Source organism: Meleagris gallopavo, chromosome 20 (assembly GCF_905368555.1).
Source record: "Meleagris gallopavo chromosome 20, MGAL_WU_HG_1.1, whole genome shotgun sequence".
In the NCBI taxonomy this organism is placed as follows: domain Eukaryota; kingdom Metazoa; phylum Chordata; class Aves; order Galliformes; family Phasianidae; genus Meleagris; species Meleagris gallopavo.
The window spans coordinates 2,777,842-2,789,466 of NC_139423.1; the positions used below are offsets into that span (position 1 = coordinate 2,777,842).

Sequence of the window (11,625 nt, forward strand, 5' to 3'; positions counted from 1 at the left end):
GATATTCACCACTGGGGTCTTGAGCATGAGTTGAAGGAGGGGGTGGAGAGAGGCAGAGTGTGCGAGCAGAGTTTAATGGGGCAAAGTGAAGTGCCATGAACAGGCAGCTCTCCCTTGTTAACCCTAGAGAGAAATTCTGGCTTCAAATGCCTAAAGCAGCTGCAATGGGATGGAAATGTTTCTGCTCTGGTTATTGTCATCCTGGGTTTGGGTCCTAAATGTTTACCTCTCTGCTCAGAGCCCAAGGTTCACTCTCTGTGACAGTGCAGGTGCTGATGGACAAACAGAGAATTTCCAGATGGTGCTGGAATCCCAAGATAGCACAGCCCTCCCTGACCTACTGAGCTGGGCAGTGGGCAGAGACAGCCCAGCCCTGCGTCCACTGCCCTTCCCTGCCCTCCACCACACCTCCTTGGCTTCCAGCAATGCTGTGTCTCACACAGAAGCAGTGCCTTCAAACACACGGAGGAAACCCAAACTGGCAGCACTGCCCTCAAGGTGTCCACCTGCAAAACCTGGTTGCTGCTCCTTGCCTCCTCCTGCTCTCCATGCACCGCTGCAGGGTGAGGTCTGTCAGTGGCAGCTCCCATTGCCACACAAGGTGTCCCTTGGTGGGCATTTGCAGACTCTCTCATGTCCTTCAAGTTCTTCTGAGGCCCTCTCCCATCAGTCCTGCTTTCACACAAGCCTGTGCTCTGGGTCACAGTGGTTTGTACCCAGAAACTACACTACAAACCAAGATTTTGGGGCCGCCCCATCGTGCAGGCTAGATCCAGACAAGCCACCAGTGCAGGAAGCTGCACGTGAGCTGTGCAGTGGAAAATGAGTAACCAGAGCTAACACCGTGATACTATCTCTGAGAATAATCACGCACTGAGCTCCTACCATGTTGTTTATAAAGGCAGAGCAGGCAGCAATCCAAGCACAGCCACGTGGGAACAGTGCAGGAATGAGCACACAAGGCCCCTCGCTTGCGCAGACAGGACATAAAACAGAGACAGGGAATTTATTCCACCCTATACTGGGCTGGACTGGGGCTTCTCCACTCTCTGCTCAGTGGATTAGCAGCCTCTAACAATGCCTGTCACAACAGCTCTCCATTTCATTTCCAAAAACTTGATTCTGTTTGTAATTTCTCATACCTGCTAATCTCTCCTGGACGTCCTCTGGAGCACAGGTTGTGCTGAGCCACGCGCCGTAGGCTCACACAGCTGGCTGCCTGGCTACCTGCTGCAGCAAGGCCAGGGCAATGAGCAGAGCCTGAGTGTCTCGGCTGCAGGGCTTCTGCCTACAGGAACAAAAAGCAACAGGCATTTTAGAGACATGCCCAACTGAGCTGGTGAGTCAACGTGGCACTACCAAGGGCTACAACCGCTCATCTGTGCTGCTCTAATAACCTTCCAAAATCACTTCTGGCATCTCACACAAGTCTCCAGAGTCCCTATCCTCTCCTCCTTCTCAGTGTAAAACTCCAACGACTCTTTTAAGCAGCAAGGTAGCGCACAGAAGCAACCCTACAGAAATAAGCCCCTGCACCCCAGCAACCACAGGCCACTTTGAGGGAAGAACGCAGGCTGCAAACACAAGGGAGGGGATTACGAAGCAGCTGCTGCAAAGAAAGAGGCTTCTGTTTCCAGCAGCAAAAGGTTTCCTTGGCACAAAAATAAGCCCTGAGGCCACGTCTGATAAAAATTTCCTTCACTCCTGAGCCCTCCCTCTATTGATGCATCACCATTTCCACACTCCATCCCTTAGAGGCTGCTCCTCAGCCACCAACACCAGGTGATGGGGACACGACAGCAGCACTGACACCATTTGGCTGTGCGCTCTCCAACAGCACAAACACGTGCTGTGACGTAGGGCACAGACCTCAACTTCTTATGGCAGCCTGGAGCATCACAGCCTCCACGTGCCACTCATAAAAGGAACGTGAAGAACTGCTTTGCAACGCATTTCTCCTATTTTTCCCCTTTCTCCTCAGCTCCAAATGAATGCATTTGGCTGGGGTGAGAAAAGGGGGAGAAGGACACTGGGAGTTATTCACTTATTGCAGCCCTTCTTACATCGCATTTTCCTCCCCTTACAATCTGGCCCTGGCTGGTTTCCCAAGAAAGAACAGAGAGCCGGAGGTCCATCCATCTCTATTTAAATGCCTTTTGTACTGAATTGAGTAATTGTTCCTCTATTTTACTCTGAGGCTAAAGGTGACTAACTTAAAGGTGATTATCTTTTGTTAATAGCCTACATTAGTGAGCGAGATCTCGGAATTACCTTTGTAATCCTTCCCCACACTTTAATGTTGCTATTATTATTAATATTGTTCTTTAAAACACACTTCTCTCCTGCCATGTAGAGGCAGTGGCTGCTGGTTCTCACAGAGATGGTGGTAATGTACCTTCCATGACCACTGGGGAGGATCCTGGAGCACCATGCACAGCTCTCTGTGCAAGCACTGTCATGAAGGAGGCATTTGTTAAACCCAACTCAGGATGAATGGAGACTCAATAGGGACAGCACAGATTCTATACTGTCCTTCACCATTTTTCATGATTTAGACAAAACATTTTACCTATTAAACAAACCCATCCTCAGCCCTCCATCCCACTGCAGGCCGCGGGGCTCAGAGACAGGGCTCCTGAAATATCCCGTCAGGAAATCCCTGCAAAGCATAAAGAATTGGCATGAGGCTTATATTTTTCATGGCCTCGGTTTTCTGCTGTTTCTGCTCTAACAAATGACATTTGTCAAGCTTTCCTTACATTGTCTGCTCAGCACTGCCCTACTGAGGACTCCATGCCAGGGAGACCACCCCTACCCACCGAGCTCCTCTTCCCCACAAGGACACCTTCTTGTGCCCACATTTCCATAAGCAAAACAAGACTGATTTGAATAATGCTAACAAGTTACCGGGATAATGCAGCAGCAGAATTAACATGCATTCATCTGCTCTAGCTGAAATACACTTCACACAAATGTACATACTGCGTGTTGCTTCCAACGTCTCTGCCTGTTCTTTCTTCTCTTTCTCCTGTGTTTATATTACTTTTCACCATCTCTGATGCAGAGGAAACGAACTAAAGGTTTGGAGAGAAGTGTATAATTTGGTTCAAGACAGGCTAACATTTTCTAACATCATCAGCATTGTACTCAGGTATGAAATGTGCAATTTTATCAGCATATTCAAGGTAAAAGGTAAAAGTCTTGCTATTAAAGATAAAATGTTATGAACTTTTAATGCTAACTATTATTATTGAACAGCTAAATGTCCAGAGGTAGAGAGAAGAAATACATTTCCCATACTGAATTTTAAGCTGTGAGGTAGATAAACAAATGACTTATTTTTTCCACATAAAATGTACATTAGGATACTATCATTAAGCTTAAAACATTGAGCATTGAGATGCAAGGAACCAGCCGTGCCACCTCATCATCATACACTACTTTCCAGCTGTGTTTGACACCTTCTGTGACCCCAGAAGTTAACAAAAGGGCAACAGAGCTGTGCAGGGTCTGGAGCACAAGTCTTATGGGGAGAAGCTGAGGGATGGGATGGCTCAGTTTGGAGAGAAGGAGGCTCAGGGGAGAGCTCATCGCCCTCTACAACTCCTTTACAGGAGGAGGTGATGAGGTGGGGGTCAGCCTCTGCTCCCAGGTAACAGCAATAAGATGAGAGGTGATGGCCTCAAGCTGCACCAGGGGAGGATCAGGTTGGATACGAAGAACAATTTCTTCTCAAAAAGAGTGGTAATGCACTGGCACAGCCTGCCTGGGGAGGTGTGGAGTCACCATCCCTGGAGGTGTACAAGAAAAGGGTAAATGTTGCATTGAGTGACACGGTTTAGCTGCATGGTGGTGAGGGATTGATGGTTGGACCTTAGTGGTCTTTTCAACCTTAATGATTGTATGATTCTATGATTCCAGAGCCTGTTTTCCACTTGCAGGCAGCCAGCTTGTACCAACCCATCTCTTCTTCACTAGAATTAGTCTAAATTGCTGTGCTGTGCAAGGTGAGCACATTCTGTTGTGTCAAAGACATCAAAATAACACATTTCAAGCCACCCCTTCCCACTTGCATCAGACTGAGTGCAACACCACTATGGTCAAGAGAACTGAGCCAAGAAGCATCACCAACCAACCCCCACGGCAAACCCCTCTGACCAATCCCTTTCCCACACAGAGCAGTTTAATTAAACTCATTAAATCACAGTGAGAGCTGGCCCCGCTCCCGCCAGGTCGAGCAGAGCAGCACAGGCCCAGAACCAGAAACATGGAGATGTGGTACTGAGGGACACAGTTAGTGGGCAGTATTGGTGGTATATATGTACATACATACAGGTGAACGATTGGACTAGATGACCTTAGAGGTCTTTTCCAACCTTAATCACTCTATGATTTTAAAGAGCTTCCATTTTTGTGGCTGCCATCAGTCAACCTGGCTGATTGCTCAGCAGGCCCAACACGGCGCCTACAGCACAACGCTCATATCTCACGTTTGGTTTTCAAGCAGGAGTTCAGCAAGCCGAGGGAAATGCTCTGAGCAGCAAAAGGGAGGAAAAAATATATGAGAAAAAAAACGTGGAAACGTCTGTTTCAGAAAATAGTACTTGGCTTTTGAGAATAAAAAGCTTACCAGTCAGAAATTTTCCAGAAAGTTCCCATAAAAAATGAAAGCCATAAAAAAGGCTTTCATTTTTTCAATTCCAAAACATACATCTTTTCAACTGAAAAGCTCTCAAATGTAAGCAGTTTTGTTCAGCCATGATGTTCTGGCTTTGAGTTACTGATAGAGCATGGACGGTTTTAGAAAATAGCAAATACATTCCAGAGAAATTTGTATTTCATTAATTTTTTTTTTATTATTATTATTGTTTTAAATGAAAGAAAAGTTTTGGAAGAAAAGTTTCAAGCCCAGTTGTGGTTAGGAGCTCTGAACGTGCCCAGGACTGACTTAACCTCACCTCTGGATGACATCTGTCCTCTGCCTTCAACAGGGCTCAGCTCTCCCCTGGAGATGACACAAAGGTTCCACATGCTTGCTAATACCACGCTCACAGCCTGTGGTTCTACAAGCACCTGTAACAGAAAAATAAGCTTCAAAAAGAAGAAAACGAGCAGTCCTAAGCTTGATGACCAAATGTGTTATTTGTGAAAGGAAATTTCCAGAAGTTGGCTAACTTTAGAACCTACATTTTGATAATTTGGCTAACACTGGAGAACAAGATTAAAAACGCCCCCAAAAGCCAGGTCCTCAAGAAATATTCCATGCTTCTTTCTCTCTGGCATGTAGAAAAACCACAAGAAAAGTCTTTCCTCAGGTTCTATGCAATCTCAGTTCCTAGCTGGAGAAGAGCAGAGGCAAGTGGAAATGAAAATCTGGAGGGACGTTCATAAGGCTGAAGTTTTTGTCTGGATTTGGATGGAAGATGGAGAGAAAGGCAAATTCATGAGATAAAGGAGATGGGAGGGAAAGAGGCAGCTTGCATTTCAGCAGGAAGCTTCAACAACCTTGAATTCTGTAAGGGCTGAAAAGGCTGGAATTAGATCACACACCATCCCACCAGCAGCAAAGACAGTCTGAACTGGAAAAAGCTCAAACTACCTACACTGAGAGATAAATGAAGAATGAGGTCCAGCTCAGCAATCAAACCCACACCCAGCACCAAACAAGCTCTTGTCCACCTACCTTCAAACTGAACAATACTTGCTCTGAATGGGATAAAAATCCCCTGGAACCACCGAAGGCATGTACATGGCACATAAAAGGAGCCTGACTCATCTAACCTGCCTTCCTGGACAGCAGGAAGCTGGGTGCCCAACACCCACATGGTGTTTCTCCTCTCCCTTATGCTGATGGGTACCACGCTGCTCCCCACTCTCACAGGGTCTCCAATCTCAGCTTTTTCATATCCCCATCCAAAACAGCCCCATCAATACCAAGAGGATTGCAAGCCCTTGTGCATGGCTCACCAGCAGTACGTTGGAGTTTGGCTGAGCAAGAAGATAAAGTGAACCACGGGTCAAACATACAACAAGTATTTTGATTTAAAGAGTTGTGCTGTGGTCAGAATGCACGTGCAGGTTGGAAGGAAGCAGCCTGGAAGGGGGGTTTCCTTCCTCAGCTCCTGCCATCTGGCAAAAGGCTGTGGAAGTCATCTGATGCCACGCGGAGCGGTTGGAGAGGACCCCAATGCACAGGGAACAGCCAGGGCTTTGTGTGGCTCCACGTGTTTTCCTCCTCAGCCAAAGTGTGAACTCACCAGAGGAACCTCACAGACTTCAGTGTCTTGTTCGTGGGCAGCCAGTGAGGAGGAGAACACGGACAGGGTTAGGGAATGGATCACCTCCCTAGGATGCCTGTTTCAGTGACTGACCACCCAGAAGGTAAAGAACTTTTTCCCAGTGCCCAGCCTGAACCTCTCCTGGCACAGCACTGCGCACAGCTCCTCTTCCTGCAGTCCAGCACACAGGAAACATGCACTGAACTGCATCTGAGGTTTCTCTTAAAGCAATCACCAGGAGACTGGACAACAGATGCAATTGTATCCCAGTAAGTGTGAGAGCACCTGGACCAGTTTGAGCCCAGCTGTACACAGCAAAGATTCCTGACAGCAACTACAGGACGGATTTAAATTGATGTGGTTAGCTCAGCACTGCCCTTTCTTGTAAGTGAATGTAACATTTTCCAACAAGTCCAACCCTTATTGCAGTTTCACACAATAAGACATACACAGAGAATATCCTCAGGCCCCAGTACTGCAGGTATGATTCCCTAGTATCATCAGTTTGGAGCAGCAAATCAGTGAGGCTCTTTTTATTCCCATTTTTCTATGCTCCATTTTCAAAGTCCATGGGAATAAACCACACAAGAGCATTCAAAATAGGGCATGCACACATGAAATTTGTTGGCTGTTTCAGCTCCTTAAAATATATTCCCCAGAAACTGCCAATGAACTAAGAACTATTGGGAGCAACCTGCTGTGCACAAAGCAACCTGGAGTTGGATGAAGACATCCCTTGGGATCTTGTCCTGACTCCATGTCCCACAGTTTCAACAGAACAGGTGCTGTCTTCACCATGCTAACTCAACAAAAGCGACAGCTCTTAACTGGAAGATCTGCATGGTGTGGGAGGACACCAGAGCCTGGATCCCAAGAGTAAAGATGGCTGCAATGGATCTAAATGCTCACGGAGCATTCAGGAGTGTTCAATCTGAACAAAGTGTACTTTTCAGGACAGATGTCTCTTGCTAGCTGAACATACACTACACACAATGGGTCCCACCTCCTGCTTGGATACATTACACATGTGATGCCATAGCAGACTTTGTTACCAGCATCATTCAAACCTTCCCATTCTCAGATGTCATTGCTTGCTCTACGTTTTCAGCCTTGCCTGGGACAGGAGGTAGCAGCAGATCAATGCCTCTCCTTCACTGCTGACCTCCCCATCCACTGCGAACACAAAACCTCACCTCCTCCCATCTCCAACCTCACACTCTGCAACCCGAGCCCTTTCCGCAGCCCAGCCTTTGCTGCTCTCAGTAGGAACCACACTGGCTCCATTAATCATCTTTTCCCTGCCTGACACCCAGGCATCCCACCTCACATGTTGCTGCTGGCATCCCGACTTCTGCACCACGCACATCCAACGCCATTTGTTCAGCCTCACCATTTATAAGCCATAACATGCTGGGCTGCACCGTATCTCTTTTCCTATTCAGATACAGTTCTAACAACAATCTGGATGAGATCATACAGAGAGGAAATGACACTTTCTGCCTGTTCTGAGGACCAAATGGCAGCATTATGCTGTGAAGTGCCACAGACATTTGATAAAGCCATTATTTGTATAAAGCCATATTTGTAGCCATTCCCTCCCTTCCCAAAGCAAAACAAGAGGAGGGGGTTTTCTCCTGATGTCTGCAATACAATGAGGACAAGGTTGTGGCAAGGCAGGAATCAGTCACTTCTCCCAGGTAACAGCGACAGGACGAGAGGAAATGACCTCAAGATGCACCAGGGAGATTCCATTTGGATTAGGAAAAACTTCTCCTAAAGAGTGGTGATGCATTTGGCACAGGCTGCCCAGGGAGGTGAGGGAGTCACTGTCCCTGAAGGTGTTCAAGAACCGTGGAGATGTGTGACTTAGGGACATGTATTATTGGCCAATATTGGCAGCAGGCATATGGCCTATGAGATGATCTTAGAGGTCTTTTCCAAGCTTAATGATTTTAGGATTCTATGAATGAGGTAGAAGCATCTTCTCATGAAATGAACAGCTGGCAAAGTCCAGGTACAGACCAGCTGATCGGTTCCTATCAGCCATGCATTGCTCACTCCCCTCCTAGCAAGCACGGCAGACACAAACAACTTCTCTACAGCTGGAAACATAAATTCAGCTTCCATAATACCCAGCATTTGGGAACAGTGCTGCTAAGCTCCCCTGCCTCTTTCACAGCCGTGTACAACTGGGGCAGACAGAACACCGAGCCCAAAGCCCAACAGAAAACGCGATCCTCTCTGGAGGGAAATTTCAACTTTTCAGCCAAAAAGTGCAAACGGTGTCCCAGAGTGCTTTGAACTTAATGAGGCATGTTATTTTTAACTTTTATAGATGAATATGTCATTAAAAGCAAACATATTTCTAGGTGGGGGAAAAAAAAAAGCTGAATTCCCTGCAGTTTGGACTCCTTCGAGACCACCTCTACTTTCAACATGAGACAATAAGTTATAAAAAGAAGACAAACACACTGGGCATCTTCTTCCTTTCCACAAATGGCATCACAGCATTGCTTCCAAATAGATAACAATATTGTTTCCTCTCATTTAAAACAGTACTTGGTACTCCTGTGTAACCAAGAGCCGGGTCTCCCCTTGCCAGCACAGCCATCTGAAGGCAGCACGTGGGAACCCAGCCCAGGGCAGATGGCTCCGTACCCAGTCAGGCACAATAACCATCAGTCAAAATCCATAATTGTAAATTGAACTGAATTGAAAGCTCTGTGCAGGCAAGGAATTTAGTTCATTTTGGGGTTTGTTTTATTTGTCCTAAGGGCTACTGGCGCAGATGAGAAGTAGGAGGGGAGCTTGAAATCAATCTTGCTAGAACGGCTTCTTCCCAGCAAAAACATCCACGCACAAAGTAGCTTGCAGCAAACGATCATCTGGTGGCTGGTTTTGAGTTATAGCAGCACAAAGTTGGGCTCTGACTCCATCTCTGGGCATTCAAGCACTCTACACCAGAAGCACTTGCAATCCAAAGATGCAGTTTTCAGTGCCAAGAGAAATCAGGTTTCCTTCATACAGGATCTAAAGGTGGATTTAGGAACCGTTGTGGAACCACATCGAGAGCAGTTTTGCTCAAATCCTCCGTCCATCTGCTAATCTTCCACCTCCCTCCAGGAAGCATGTGTCAATGGGACGATGGAATGGCTTTATCCACACAGATCTCACTGCTCCTCGCTCTCCCCAGGCTCTCACACTGGTAAGTGTGGCTCCTCAAAACTCACAATGTGAGGAATGCTGAATTTTCTCCAGGAAAAACAAACTCATCTCCCAGGTCAGGGAAATGTGACTCAGTTGTAACATTAGCAAAGCCTCTTTTGGACAGAGGTGAAGAAGGCAGACATAATCACCATTCTTCCCTTGGTCTAATCTGCTGTGGCTCTGGTGCAGATCCCAGAATCCATCCCAGCAGCACCATTACAGCATCTCCAAAGAGGCATAGGAAGGATGACGGCTCCGCTCTGCTCCACTTACAGGCAAACGCCCATTCCTAAACTCTACAGCTCCCAAAGCTGCCAGATATTGCTTCCCCTCAATAGCACTGGGGACATAGGGGTATCCTTCACAACTTGATTTACAGAGGGATTACAGACATCACTGGGAAGCTTTCAAGCCAAGCACACATTGCATTCACAGATGTTCTGCAGGGAACAGCATGATCTGCTCTGTTTGCACCCCTTTCCTAAGAGCAATCTGCAGCCACATCAGTGCCATTGCCCTGGCAACAGGAGGACGCAACAGGAGCCAGAGCACAGCTGGGAAAAGAGCAAAAGACCTGGGCAAAAGAGTAGCAGGTGTGTGGCAGCATCCCCCACCTGCATACTGGGCAACGAGGACCATCCTGCAGCAAGGAGCCCTCCTCAGAACACTTGGCCATCCAGCAACCAATAACCAGAACAAGATCTCCAGTTCCTGGTCAGACCAGAATCCACCATGGGAAAAATGGGAGGGAGCAGCAATCCCAAAACTGATGTGACAGAGAGCAGTTGTGCTTGTATGTTCCCAGGGGGCATGAAAGCTTCGGGATGCCTTTGCCATTCTTTTGAAAAAGACACACAATGAAAGCTTACTCCATGGTAGCACAATGTCTTGGTTTCAGCTGAGACATATACAATTTCTGACATGGGTGAGCTCCAAACCAGCTCTTTAACACTGCTGGCTTTAAATCTCTACCTCTCTGAAGTAAGTCCTGATGGATTTATTCGAAGCACCAGGCTGGGTTCCCAAACGGTGCCAACCAGATCGGAGGCCAGTGGAGCCCTGCCAATCTACACTAACTTTGTATTTACAAGTATTTACATCTACTTTCAATGGGTAGAATTTAGAGATTTGGAGAGGTCAAAGTGTTTAATGCACACTAAATCTCTCCAGATTATAAAAAGCAGCACTAAATCAGCAGGGTGAATAAAGGGGTAACAGGCTGACATTTCACAGGCCTCGGCTTTTGGATATGGGCCACAGCCAGGACAAAACCCACAGGCACGGCCCTACGGCCTAACCTCAGGAAACCACGCAGTGAGGTGATACCTACTTCGCTATTTAAGTCCTGAGGTGAGTAAGGAGGCTGTCAGCTCAGGAAGCTTCGTACTTCTTGGTTAGGTGGGCAGCCATGAATCATAGAATGGCCTGGGTTGAAAAGGAGCACAATGCTCATCCAGTTCCAACCCCCTGCTATGTGCACGATCACCAACCAGCAGCCCAGGCTGCCCAGAGCCACATCCAGCCTGGCCTTGGATGCCTGCAGGGATGGGGCATCCACAGCCTCCTTGGGCAACCTGTTCCAGTGCCTCACCACCCTCTGGGTGAAAAACCCCTTCCTTCCACGTTGTGCCACTGTGTGCAGGTTAACTCACAAATCCTGTCTCTGAGCATCCCCATGCACACCAAGCTTCACTCCAGGCAGAAGAGAGATCAGCTTTTTCTGAAACTGACAAAAAAAAAAAAATCATTGGAAGGGTGGCACTGCTTTTAAAAAGGGGTCAACAGCAGGTCATCAATACAAGAAATTAGGTCATGGCATCTTAATTGGAAAATCATGAATTTGGGGCCGTCCTCATGACCATAACACAGCAAAGACCTTTGTTCCAAGCACTAGGCAAAGCCAGCCCTGTTGGACAAAATAATTTTTCAGGCAAATTCTCATTGAATAAATCTTTTACGCTGAAGGGAACATTTTTCGGTACTCTGTTTTTTAACACCATTAACTTTAACTGTCAAGCCTGACAAGTATGGAAAAGTGTTTTCTTACAAAAGTTAATAGAAAAAAACTAAAAGGAGTTTTTTCTCACTACAAATGAACTCCCCGTTTTGCCATTTAGCTCTAATTGCTATTTTTTTCTGT

At 46.9% G+C, this 11,625-nt stretch overlaps 1 protein-coding gene across 8 annotated transcripts in view; it reads right to left on the minus strand.

Moving 5' to 3' along the window:
- LOC104913764 (uncharacterized) overlaps positions 1–5,076 on the minus strand; it is a 66,583-nt gene extending 61,507 nt beyond the window's left edge. For all 8 annotated transcript variants that reach the window (XR_014887404.1, XR_014887405.1, XR_014887407.1 and 5 more), the window contains exons 1-4: positions 4,959–5,076; positions 2,983–3,074; positions 2,570–2,659; positions 1,143–1,288 (exon numbers count right to left, since the gene is read on the minus strand). The gene's annotated coding sequence lies outside the window, so the exon portion shown is untranslated. The remainder of the gene's footprint in view (positions 1–1,142; positions 1,289–2,569; positions 2,660–2,982; positions 3,075–4,958) is intronic.
- Between the last annotated feature and the right edge of the window lie 6,549 nt (positions 5,077–11,625).